Genomic DNA, 12765 nt, shown 5'->3' with positions numbered 1-12765 from the left:
AGGCGGACATCCTTTGTGCTATAGCAATGAGGAGAATGAGCAAGAGGGCTGGCTAGGGTAGGCAGATCTGCTCTGCCTTCAGATTCTCAGGGGAGTTGAGTGGGGAACACAGTTGCTTAACTTATCCTGTAATGTATATGCTTGTTAGGACATTGTAGGGCTAGGAGAGAAAGACAAGTAAATTAACCAAAGCCTGTGCTAAAAGGAACGGAGACTTCAGCAGGGTAAGACTACACTGATAAGGAGGAGAATATAAATCTTTCCCATACCGGGAGTTGAACCCAGGCCACCTGGGTGAAAACCAAGAATCCTAATCGCTAGACCATATGGGACAGATACATGAAAAAGCATCTGGATTGCATACATATATGTGTATTTTAGTACTCAAACGATGATTTCTGGCACTGCATGGAGAATATTTGGGGGCACTATTGGGAATCTTTGCTTACTGGCCACCGTCTTTTCAGTTGCATCTCAGGGGCAAGTTCCTATTTGCACCAACTTGGCAGATGGCTCACAAAAGGACTTCTTATGCCCCTGTGTGGAAACCCGGAATCCTGCATGCCAGGCAGAGATCCTTTGTGCTATAGCAATGGGGAGAATGAGCAAGAGGGCTGGCAAGGGTAGGCAGATCTCCTCTGTACTTCAGATTCTCAGAGAGTGGAGTGGGGGACACCTGTCCTTAACTCAGCATGCATCCTGTAATGTATATGCTTGAAAAGTCATTGCAGAGAGAAAGACACGTATATTAACCAAAGCCCGTGCTAAAAGGAACTAAGACTTCCTCAGGTAAGACAATACTGGTAAGTAGGAAAATTTATTCTTTCCCATACCGGGAGTTGAACCCAGGCCGCCTGGGTGAAAACCAGGAACCCTAACCACTAGACCATATGGGACAGATGCATGGAAAGCATGTGGATTGCATGCATATATGTGTATTTTAGGACTCAAATGATGATTTCTGACAGGGCATGGAGAATATTTGGGGGCACTATTGGGAATCTTTGCTTACTGGCCATCGTCTTCTCAGTTGCATCTCAGGGGCAAGTTCCTATTTGCACCAACTTGGCAGATGGCTCACAAAAGAACTTCTTATGCCCCCGTCTGGAAACCCAGAATCCTGCGTGCCAGGAGGACATCCTTTGTGCTATAGCAATGAGGAGAATGAGCAAGAGGGCTGGCTAGGGTAGGCAGATCTGCTCTGCCTTCAGATTCTCAGGGGAGTTGAGTGGGGAAACACAGTTGCTTATCTTATCTTGTAATGTATATCCTTTTTAGGACTTTGTAGGGCTAGGAGAGAAAGACAAGTAAATTAACCAAAGCCTGTGCTAAAAGGAACGGAGACTTCCCGAGGTAAGACAATACTGTTAAATAGAAGAAGATTCATCTTTCCCATACCGGGAGTTGAACCCGGGCCGCCTGGGTGAAAACCAGGAATCCTAACCGCTAGACCATATGGGACAGATGCCTGAAAAAGCATGTGGATTGCATGTATATATGTGTATTTGAGGACTCAAACGATGATTTCTGGTAGCGCATAGAGAATTTATTGGGGCCCTACTGGGAGTTTTTGCTTGTTGGCCTTATTTTTCTCAGTTGCATCTAAGGGGCAAGTTCCTATTTGCACCACCATCTTGGCAGATGCCTCAGAAAAGGGATTGTTTCGCCCCCATCTGGAAACCTAGCATCCTGCGTTCTAGGCAGAGATCCTTTGTGCTATAGCAATGGGGAGAATGAGCAAGAGGGCTGGCTAGAGTAGGCAGATCTCCTCTGTACTTCAGATTCTCAGAGAGTGGAGTGGGTGACACATGTCCTTAACTTAGCATGCATCCTGTAATATATATGCCTGAAAAGTCATTGCAGAGGGAAAGACACGCATATTAACCAAAGCCTGTGCTAAAAGGAACGGAGACTTCCCAAGGTAAGACAATACTGGTAAGTAAGAAAAAAAAAATCATCCCCATACCAGGAGTTGAACCCAGGCCACCTGGGTGAAAGCCATGAATCCTAACCGCTAGACCATATTGGACAGATGGCTGGAAAAGCATGTGGATTGCATACATATATGTGTATTTTAGGACTCAAACGATGATTTCTGGCAGGGTATGGAGAATTTATTGGAGCACTACTGGGAGTCTTTGCTTGCTAGCCTACTTTTTCTCAGTTGCATCAAAGGGGCAAGTTCCTATTTGCACCAGCACCTTGGGAGAAAGCTCAGAAACGGGCTTGTTTCGCCCCGTCTGGAAACCCAGAATCCTGCGTGCCAGGCGGACATCCTTTGTGCTATAGCAATGAGGAGAATGAGCAAGAGGGCTGGCTAGGGTAGGCAGATCTGCTCTGCCTTCAGATTCTCAGGGGAGTTGAGTGGGGAACACAGTTGCTTAACTTATCCTGTAATGTATATGCTTGTTAGGACATTGTAGGGCTAGGAGAGAAAGACAAGTAAATTAACCAAAGCCTGTGCTAAAAGGAACTGAGACTTCAGCAGGGTAAGACTGCACTGATAAGGAGGAGAACATAAATCTTTCCCATACCGGGAATTGAACCCAGGGCTCCTGGGTGAAAAACAAGGAATACTAACCGCTATACCATATGGGACAGATGCCTGAGAAAGCATCTGGATTGCATACATATATGTGTATTTTAGTACTCAAACGATGATTTCTGGGACGGCATGGAGAATATTTGGGGGCGCTATTGGGAATCTTTGCTTACTGGCCACTGTCTTCTCAGTTGCATCTCAGGGGCAAGTTCCTATTTGCACCAACTTGGCAGATGGCTCACAAAAGGGCTTCTTATGCCCCCGTGTGGAAACCCGGAATCCTGCGTGCCAGGCAGAGATCCTTTGTGCTATAGCAAAGGGGAGAATGAGCAAGAGGGCTGGCAAGGGTAGGCAGATCTCCTCTGTACTTCAGATTCTCAGAGAGTGGAGTGGGGGACACCTGTCCTTAACTCAGCATGCATCCTGTAATGTATATGCTTGAAAAGTCATTGCAGAGAGAAAGACACGTATATTAACCAAAGCCCGTGCTAAAAGGAACTAAGACTTCCTCAGGTAAGACAATACTGGTAAGTAGGAAAATTTATTCTTTCCCATACCGGGAGTTGAACCCAGGCCGCCTGGGTGAAAACCAGGAATCCTAACCGCTAGACCATATGGGACAGATGCATGGAAATCATGTGGATTGCATGCATATATGTGTATTTTAGGACTCAAATGATGATTTCTGACAGGGCATGGAGAATATTTGGGGGCACTATTGGGAATCTTTGCTTACTGGCCACCGTCTTCTCAGTTGCATCTCAGGGGCAAGTTCCTATTTGCACCAACTTGGCAGATGGCTCACAAAAGGACTTCTTATGCCCCCGTCTGGAAACCCAGAATCCTGCGTGCCAGGAGGACATCCTTTGTGCTATAGCAATGAGGAGAATGAGCAAGAGGGCTGGCTAGGGTAGGCAGATCTGCTCTGCCTTCAGATTCTCAGGGGAGTTGAGTGGGGAACACAGTTGCTTATCTTATCTTGTAATGTATATCCTTTTTAGGACTTTGTAGGGCTAGGAGAGAAAGACAAGTAAATTAACCAAAGCCTGTGCTAAAAGGAACGGAGACTTCCCGAGGTAAGACAATACTGTTAAATAGAAGAAGATTCATCTTTCCCATACCGGGAGTTGAACCCAGGCCGCCTGGGTGAAAACCAGGAATCCTAACCGCTAGACCATATTGGACAGATGCCTGAAAAAGCATGTGGATTGCATGTATATATGTGTATTTGAGGACTCAAACGATGATTTCTGGCAGCGCATAGAGAATTTATTGGGGCCCTACTGGGAGTTTTTGCTTGTTGGCCTTATTTTTCTCAGTTGCATCTAAGGGGCAAGTTCCTATTTGCACCACCATCTTGGCAGATGCCTCAGAAAAGGGATTGTTTCGCCCCCATCTGGAAACCTAGCATCCTGCGTTCTAGGCAGAGATCCTTTGTGCTATAGCAATGGGGAGAATGAGCAAGAGGGCTGGCTAGAGTAGGCAGATCTCCTCTGTACTTCAGATTCTCAGAGAGTGGAGTGGGTGACACATGTCTTTAACTTAGCATGCATCCTGTAATATATATGCCTGAAAAGTCATTGCAGAGGGAAAGACACGCATATTAACCAAAGCCTGTGCTAAAAGGAACGGAGACTTCCCAAGGTAAGACAATACTGGTAAGAAAAAAAAAATCATCCCCATACCAGGAGTTGAACCCAGGCCACCTGGGTGAAAGCCATGAATCCTAACCGCTAGACCATATTGGACAGCTGGCTGGAAAAGCATGTGGATTGCATTCATATATGTGTATTTGAGGACTCAAACAATGATTTCTCGCGGCGCATAGAGAATTTATTGGGGTCCTATTGGGAGTCTTTGCTTGTTGGCCTACTTTTTCTCAGTTGCATCTAAGGGGCAAGTTCCTATTTGCACCACCACCTTGGCAGACGCCTCAGAAAAGGGATTGTTTCGCCCCCATCTGGAATCCCAGAATCCTGCGTGCCAGGCAGAGATCCTTTGCACTATAGTAATGAGGAGAATGAGCAGGAGGCCTGCAGGGGTGGCTAGGGTAGGCAGCTATCCTCTGCCTTTGGATTCTCAGGTGAGCAGAGTGGAGAACATAGCTGCTTAACTTAGTATACATCAGGGGTGCCCAATACGTCGATCGCGATCGACAGGTCGCTCGCTCAGGTGACCCCAGTCGATCGCAGAGCGGGTTCCTTTCTTTCCTTCTCTTTTTTCTCCTCCTGACTGGCCTGCCTCTTGAAGAACGCCAGCCAATCAGAGTGCTGGAAGGGCGGGGTGAAGGTCGGTGGCGTACCAAGAGGGGGGCGGTCCACCCCGGGTGCACAGCCGGCCAGATCCGGGTCCTCCTGCCCTTCCTTTCCCCCAATCCGCGCTCGGGGCTCGCGCCTGCCTAGTCTGTGCCGCTGCCCAAATGGTGCTGTTGGTTCTTGCGATACTCGCGGGAGTTGACTGCACCATTCGAGCGGCGGTGCAGGACCAGGCAGACGCGCTCGGGGCTCACACCTGCCTATTACTGCCGATGCAGATGGAGACTTGGTCGGCTGTCCAGCAGGGAAGGCTGCCGATGCAGCGCAGGACCGCCAGGATTGCATCAAGGTACCGGGGGTGAGGGGATGTTTAAAATATCAGGATTGCCATCTAGGGAGGGAGGGAGGGATTTTAAAAGGTACTGAGGGTGAGGAGATGTTTAAAATACCAGGTTAGCCGTCTAGGGAGGGAAGGAGGGATTTTAAAAAGTACAGGGGGTATGATTAAAAAAGGTACTGGGGGTATGTAGGGGGATGGTTTAGTGTACGAGAGGGGTATGGGGCCTGCCTGTCACTAGGTCTGCCTGCCTTCCCTGTGCCCTGTCCCTGCCTAGCGGCAGTGGTTTGGGGGAGGGCAGGGAGACAGAAGGAAAGAAGGGAAACAGAAAAAAAGAAATGGGGCATGAAGAGAGAAAAAAAAGGGAGGCAGGGAGAAAGAAAGGGAAGGGAGAGAGGAAGAAAAAGTTGGGGGAGGGAATGAGGTCTGGAGGAGAGGAATCATACAGGCTGAAAGAAGGGAAGAAAGATTGGATGCACAGTCATAAGAAGAAAGTGCAACCAGAGACTCATGAACACCAGACAACAAGGTAGGAAAAATTATTTTATTTTAAATTTAGTGATCAAAATGTGTCTGAATTTATATCTTCTGTCTATATTTTTCACTATGGCCCCCTTTTACTAAACCGCAATAGCGGTTTTTAGCGCAGGGAGCCTATGAGCGTTGAGAGCAGTGCTGGGAATTCAGTGCAGCTCCCTGCGCTAAAAGCTGCTATTGTGGTTTAGTAAAAACGTGGGGGGGGGGCGGGGGGGGATATATTTGTCTATTTTTGTATGGTTGTTACTGAGGTGACAGTGCATAAAGTCATCTGCCTTGACTTCTTTGAAAACCCCCCGGAATAGGAATGATAATTAACACTTTCTCAGCGTACAGTGTGCTTTGTGGTTTTTTTTAATTTTATTGTTGGTAGATCATTTTGACTTGGTCATTTTAAAAGTAGCTCACAAGCCCAAAAAGTGTGGGCACCCCTGGTATACATCATGTAATGTATATTCCTGAAAGGTCATTGCAGGGATAGGAGAGAAAGCCACGTATATTAACCAAAGCCTGTGCTAAAAGGAACTGAGATTTCCCCAGGTAAGACAATACTGGTAAGTAGGAAAGGATTATTCTTTCCCATACCGGGAGTTGAACCCAGTCCGCCTGGGTGAAAACCAGGAATCCTAACAGCTAGACCATATGGGACAGATGCATGGAAAGCATGTGGATTGCATACATATATGTGTATTTTAGGACTCAAACGATGATTTCTGGCAGGGTATGGAGAATTTATTGGAGCACTACTGGGAGTCTTTGCTTGCTAGCCTACTTTTTCTCAGTTGCATCAAAGGGGCAAGTTCCTATTTGCACCACCACCTTGGGAGAAAGCTCAGAAACGGGCTTGTTTCGCCCCGTCTGGAAACCCAGAATCCTGCGTGCCAGGCGGACATCCTTTGTGCTATAGCAATGAGGAGAATGAGCAAGAGGGCTGGCTAGGGTAGGCAGATCTGCTCTGCCTTCAGATTCTCAGGGGAGTTGAGTGGGGAACACAGTTGCTTAACTTATCCTGTAATGTATATGCTTGTTAGGACATTGTAGGGCTAGGAGAGAAAGACAAGTAAATTAACCAAAGCCTGTGCTAAAAGGAACTGAGACTTCAGCAGGGTAAGACTGCACTGATAAGGAGGAGAACATAAATCTTTCCCATACCGGGAATTGAACCCAGGGCGCCTGGGTGAAAAACAAGGAATACTAATCGCTATACCATATGGGACAGATGCCTGAGAAAGCATCTGGATTGCATACATATATGTGTATTTTAGTACTCAAATGATGATTTCTGGCACGGCATGGAGAATATTTGGGGGCGCTATTGGGAATCTTTGCTTACTGGCCACTGTCTTCTCAGTTGCATCTCAGGGGCAAGTTCCTATTTGCACCAACTTGGCAGATGGCTCACAAAAGGGCTTCTTATGCCCCAGTGTGGAAACCCGGAATCCTGCGTGCCAGGCAGAGATCCTTTGTGCTATAGCAATGGGGAGAATGAGCAAGAGGGCTGGCAAGGGTAGGCAGATCTCCTCTGTACTTCAGATTCTCAGAGAGTGGAGTGGGGGACACCTGTCCTTAACTCAGCATGCATCCTGTAATGTATATGCTTGAAAAGTCATTGCAGAGAGAAAGACACGTATATTAACCAAAGCCCGTGCTAAAAGGAACTAAGACTTCCTCAGGTAAGACAATACTGGTAAGTAGGAAAATTTATTCTTTCCCATACCGGGAGTTGAACCCAGGCCGCCTGGGTGAAAACCAGGAATCCTAACCGCTAGACCATATGGGACAGATGCATGGAAAGCATGTGGATTGCATGCATATATGTGTATTTTAGGACTCAAATGATGATTTCTGACAGGGCATGGAGAATATTTGGGGGCACTATTGGGAATCTTTGCTTACTGGCCATCGTCTTCTCAGTTGCATCTCAGGGGCAAGTTCCTATTTGCACCAACTTGGCAGATGGCTCACAAAAGGACTTATTATGCCCCCGTCTGGAAACCCAGAATCCTGCGTGCCAGGAGGACATCCTTTGTGCTATAGCAATGAGGAGAATGAGCAAGAGGGCTGGCTAGGGTAGGCAGATCTGCTCTGCCTTCAGATTCTCAGGGGAGTTGAGTGGGGAACACAGTTGCTTATCTTATCTTGTAATGTATATCCTTTTTAGGACTTTGTAGGGCTAGGAGAGAAAGACAAGTAAATTAACCAAAGCCTGTGCTAAAAGGAACGGAGACTTCCCGAGGTAAGACAATACTGTTAAATAGAAGAAGATTCATCTTTCCCATACCGGGAGTTGAACCCGGGCCGCCTGGGTGAAAACCAGGAATCCTAACCGCTAGACCATATGGGACAGATGCCTGAAAAAGCATGTGGATTGCATGTATATATGTGTATTTGAGGACTCAAACGATGATTTCTGGCAGCGCATAGAGAATTTATTGGGGCCCTACTGGGAGTTTTTGCTTGTTGGCCTTATTTTTCTCAGTTGCATCTAAGGGGCAAGTTCCTATTTGCACCACCATCTTGGCAGATGCCTCAGAAAAGGGATTGTTTCGCCCCCATCTGGAAACCTAGCATCCTGCGTTCTAGGCAGAGATCCTTTGTGCTATAGCAATGGGGAGAATGAGCAAGAGGGCTGGCTAGAGTAGGCAGATCTCCTCTGTACTTCAGATTCTCAGAGAGTGGAGTGGGTGACACATGTCTTTAACTTAGCATGCATCCTGTAATATATATGCCTGAAAAGTCATTGCAGAGGGAAAGACACGCATATTAAACAAAGCCTGTGCTAAAAGGAACGGAGACTTCCCAAGGTAAGACAATACTGGTAAGTAAGAAAAAAAAAATTATCCCCATACCAGGAGTTGAACCCAGGCCACCTGGGTGAAAGCCATGAATCCTAACCGCTAGACCATATTGGACAGCTGGCTGGAAAAGCATGTGGATTGCATTCATATATGTGTATTTGAGGACTCAAACAATGATTTCTCGCGGCGCATAGAGAATTTATTGGGGTCCTACTGGGAGTCTTTGCTTGTTGGCCTACTTTTTCTCAGTTGCATCTAAGGGGCAAGTTCCTATTTGCACCACCACCTTGGCAGACGCCTCAGAAAAGGGATTGTTTCGCCCCCATCTGGAATCCCAGAATCCTGCGTGCCAGGCAGAGATCCTTTGCACTATAGTAATGAGGAGAATGAGCAGGAGGCCTGCAGGGGTGGCTAGGGTAGGCAGCTATCCTCTGCCTTTGGATTTGGAGGAGATTTGTCTCGCGGCTAATTGGTCTTCCAAGAGTGCTTTCTCTCCGCATTTCTGCTTGGATGTGGGGGCGCATGCGGTAGGGGCGTTTTGTGCTTCGGTTGTTGCGGAGGCGGCGTTTGCTTCCCACCCAGATTGAGGATTGTCCCATTGGTCTCTGGATTCATCTGCTGCTGTTGCTAGGGAAGGAAAAATTATGTTCTTACCTGTTAATTTTCTTTCCCTTAGACGCAGCAGATGAATCCAGAGCCCCACCCTTTCTGGATATTGTCTCTCGGTTTTTTCTTTTGCAACTTTCGCAGTTTGTTATTATGGCAGGTTGTTTTCTGTATTATTGCATTTTGAGATTTGTTATGGGAAAGAAGTTTTTTACATGCTATGCCTATTGATGGTTATGGATGCTTGGGCAAGGAGCTATACTGGATAAACAGTATGTAAATTATGTAAATTCCAACAGAAAATGAAATTGTAACTTTTCCCTCCTTTCCTCTTCATTCATGTTTGTCTTTATTTCAATTGCTAAAATGTAAACTGATCCATGTAGTTTGTTTTGTGATTGATTTGTCCAATTGTATGTGAGACCACCATCTAGTGGCTTTTAAATTGTACATTGCTTAGAAAATTTGTATAAGCGATTCATCAAACGTTAACTTGAAACTTGAGTGCCAGCCAATAGGACCACCTGTTAATCAGTTTCTCTATCTCCGCCTGCTGGTAGATGTGAGCTATCCCATTGGTCTCTGGATTCATCTGCTGCGTCTAAGGGAAAGAAAATTAACAGGTAAGAACATAATTTTTCCATATATACTACCCAGTTGCTCAGATCTATGACGAACCCAGGGCTGATCTGTTCTGGAACAATTTTACCATCCCCACCTGGCAATAATTCTGCAAGTTTTACTCAAAATACGCCAACTCTCACTGCAAACTAGACTGTTGCCCACCAAATGTAATGAAAGTTGCCCCGGTCACCTTCAAAGCTAAGTTACACACTTGGCTCTCTTCCCTCCTACAGTCAGGCACCTTCTCTGAGGACCTAGGCCAGATCCTAATTACTCCGATCGTAAAAAAAACCAAAGAACCCATAACCCTGACATCAAATTACAGACCCATTGTGAACTTAACTTAGTATACATCATGTAATGTATATTCCTGAAAGGTCATTGCAGGGATAACAGAGAAAGCCACGTATATTAACCAAAGCCTGTGCTAAAAGGAACTGAGATTTCCCCAGGTAAGACAATACTGGTAAGTAGGAAAGGATTATTCTTTCCCATACCGGGAGTTGAACCCAGTCCGCCTGGTGAAAACCAGGAATCCTAACAGCTAGACCATATGGGACAGATGCATGGAAAGCATGTGGATTGCATACATATATGTGTATTTTAGGACTCAAACGATGATTTCTGGCAGGGTATGGAGAATTTATTGGAGCACTACTGGGAGTCTTTGCTTGCTAGCCTACTTTTTCTCAGTTGCATCAAAGGGGCAAGTTCCTATTTGCACCAGCACCTTGGGAGAAAGCTCAGAAACGGGCTTGTTTCGCCCCGTCTGGAAACCCAGAATCCTGCGTGCCAGGCGGACATCCTTTGTGCTATAGCAATGAGGAGAATGAGCAAGAGGGCTGGCTAGGGTAGGCAGATCTGCTCTGCCTTCAGATTCTCAGGGGAGTTGAGTGGGGAACACAGTTGCTTAACTTATCCTGTAATGTATATGCTTGTTAGGACATTGTAGGGCTAGGAGAGAAAGACAAGTAAATTAACCAAAGCCTGTGCTAAAAGGAGCTGAGACTTCAGCAGGGTAAGACTGCACTGATAAGGAGGAGAACATAAATCTTTCCCATACCGGGAATTGAACCCAGGGCGCCTGGGTGAAAAACAAGGAATACTAATCGCTATACCATATGGGACAGATGCCTGAGAAAGCATCTGGATTGCATACATATATGTGTATTTTAGTACTCAAACGATGATTTCTGGCACGGCATGGAGAATATTTGGGGGCGCTATTGGGAATCTTTGCTTACTGGCCACTGTCTTCTCAGTTGCATCTCAGGGGCAAGTTCCTATTTGCACCAACTTGGTAGATGGCTCACAAAAGGGCTTCTTATGCCCCAGTGTGGAAACCCGGAATCCTGCGTGCCAGGCAGAGATCCTTTGTGCTATAGCAATGGGGAGAATGAGCAAGAGGGCTGGCAAGGGTAGGCAGATCTCCTCTGTACTTCAGATTCTCAGAGAGTGGAGTGGGGGACACCTGTCCTTAACTCAGCATGCATCCTGTAATGTATATGCTTGAAAAGTCATTGCAGAGAGAAAGACACGTATATTAACCAAAGCCCGTGCTAAAAGGAACTAAGACTTCCTCAGGTAAGACAATACTGGTAAGTAGGAAAATTTATTCTTTCCCATACCGGGAGTTGAATGAAAACCAGGAATCCTAACCGCTAGACCATATGGGACAGATGCCTGAAAAAGCATGTGGATTTCATGTATATATGTGTATTTGAGGACTCAAACGATGATTTCTGGCAGCGCATAGAGAATTTATTGGGGCCCTACTGGGAGTTTTTGCTTGTTGGCCTTATTTTTCTCAGTTGCATCTAAGGGGCAAGTTCCTATTTGCACCACCATCTTGGCAGATGCCTCAGAAAAGGGATTGTTTCGCCCCCATCTGGAAACCTAGCATCCTGCGTTCTAGGCAGAGATCCTTTGTGCTATAGCAATGGGGAGAATGAGCAAGAGGGCTGGCTAGAGTAGGCAGATCTCCTCTGTACTTCAGATTCTCAGAGAGTGGAGTGGGTGACACATGTCCTTAACTTAGCATGCATCCTGTAATATATATGCCTGAAAAGTCATTGCAGAGGGAAAGACACGCATATTAACCAAAGCCTGTGCTAAAAGGAAGGGAGACTTCCCAAGGTAAGACAATACTGGTAAGTAAGAAAAAAAAAATCATCCCCATACCAGGAGTTGAACCCAGGCCACCTGGGTGAAAGCCATGAATCCTAACCGCTAGACCATATTGGACAGATGGCTGGAAAAGCATGTGGATTGCATTCATATATGTGTATTTGAGGACTCAAACAATTATTTCTTGCGGCGCATAGAGAATTTATTGGGGTCCTACGGGGAGTCTTTGCTTGTTGGCCTACTTTTTCTCAGTTGCATCTAAGGGGCAAGTTCCTATTTGCACCATCACCTTGGCAGACGCCTCAGAAAAGGGATTGTTTCACCCCCATCTGGAATCCCAGAATCCTGCGTTCCAGGCAGAGATCCTTTGCACTATAGTAATGAGGAGAATGAGCAGGAAGCCTGCAGGGGTGGCTAGGGTAGGCAGCTATCCTCTGCCTTTGGATTCTCAGGTGAGCAGAGTGGAGAACATAGCTGCTTAACTTAGTATACATCATTTAATGTATATTCCTGAAAGGTCATTGCTGGGATAGGAGAGAAAGCCACGTATATTAACCAAAGCCTGTGCTAAAATGAACTGAGATTTCCCCAGGTAAGACAATACTGGTAAGTAGGAAAGGATTATTCTTTCCCATACCGGGAGTTGAACCCGGGTCGCCTGGGTGAAAACCAGGAATCCTAACCGCTAGACCATATGGGATAAATGCATGAAAATCATGTGGATTGCATGCATATATGTGTATTTGAGGACTCAAACGATGATTTCTGGCAGCGCATAGAGAATTTATTGGGGTCCTACTGGGAGTCTTTGCTTGTTGGCCTACTTTTTCTTAGTTGCATCTAAGGGGCAAGTTCCTATTTGCACCACCACCTTGGCAGACGCCTCAGAAAAGGGATTGTTTCGCCCCCATCTGGAATCCCAGAATCCTGCGTGCCAGG

At 46.3% G+C, this 12765-nt stretch overlaps 9 non-coding genes across 9 annotated transcripts; all 9 read right to left on the bottom strand.

Moving 5' to 3' along the window:
* Positions 1 to 260: 260 nt before the first annotated feature.
* On the bottom strand, positions 261 to 332 carry TRNAE-UUC. The gene has a single exon. It is a non-coding gene; the product is annotated as a tRNA-Glu (tRNA).
* Positions 333 to 824: 492 nt separating this feature from the next.
* On the bottom strand, positions 825 to 896 carry TRNAE-UUC. Its single transcript has one exon. It is a non-coding gene; the product is annotated as a tRNA-Glu (tRNA).
* A 493-nt stretch (positions 897 to 1389) lies between these two features.
* TRNAE-UUC lies at positions 1390 to 1461 on the bottom strand. Its single transcript has one exon. It is a non-coding gene; the product is annotated as a tRNA-Glu (tRNA).
* A 1629-nt stretch (positions 1462 to 3090) lies between these two features.
* TRNAE-UUC lies at positions 3091 to 3162 on the bottom strand. The gene has a single exon. It is a non-coding gene; the product is annotated as a tRNA-Glu (tRNA).
* Positions 3163 to 3654: 492 nt separating this feature from the next.
* Positions 3655 to 3726, bottom strand: TRNAE-UUC. Its single transcript has one exon. It is a non-coding gene; the product is annotated as a tRNA-Glu (tRNA).
* A 2521-nt stretch (positions 3727 to 6247) lies between these two features.
* Positions 6248 to 6319, bottom strand: TRNAE-UUC. Its single transcript has one exon. It is a non-coding gene; the product is annotated as a tRNA-Glu (tRNA).
* Positions 6320 to 7379: 1060 nt separating this feature from the next.
* TRNAE-UUC lies at positions 7380 to 7451 on the bottom strand. Its single transcript has one exon. It is a non-coding gene; the product is annotated as a tRNA-Glu (tRNA).
* Positions 7452 to 7943: 492 nt separating this feature from the next.
* On the bottom strand, positions 7944 to 8015 carry TRNAE-UUC. The gene has a single exon. It is a non-coding gene; the product is annotated as a tRNA-Glu (tRNA).
* Positions 8016 to 12454: 4439 nt separating this feature from the next.
* Positions 12455 to 12526, bottom strand: TRNAE-UUC. The gene has a single exon. It is a non-coding gene; the product is annotated as a tRNA-Glu (tRNA).
* Positions 12527 to 12765: the final 239 nt, after the last annotated feature.

The sequence above is a fragment of the Geotrypetes seraphini genome, chromosome 1, assembly GCF_902459505.1.
Source record: "Geotrypetes seraphini chromosome 1, aGeoSer1.1, whole genome shotgun sequence".
NCBI classification, from domain to species: Eukaryota; Metazoa; Chordata; class Amphibia; order Gymnophiona; family Dermophiidae; genus Geotrypetes; species Geotrypetes seraphini.
The sequence above is the reverse complement of the archived record's forward strand: the minus strand, read 5'-3'. Positions and strand labels throughout refer to the sequence as shown.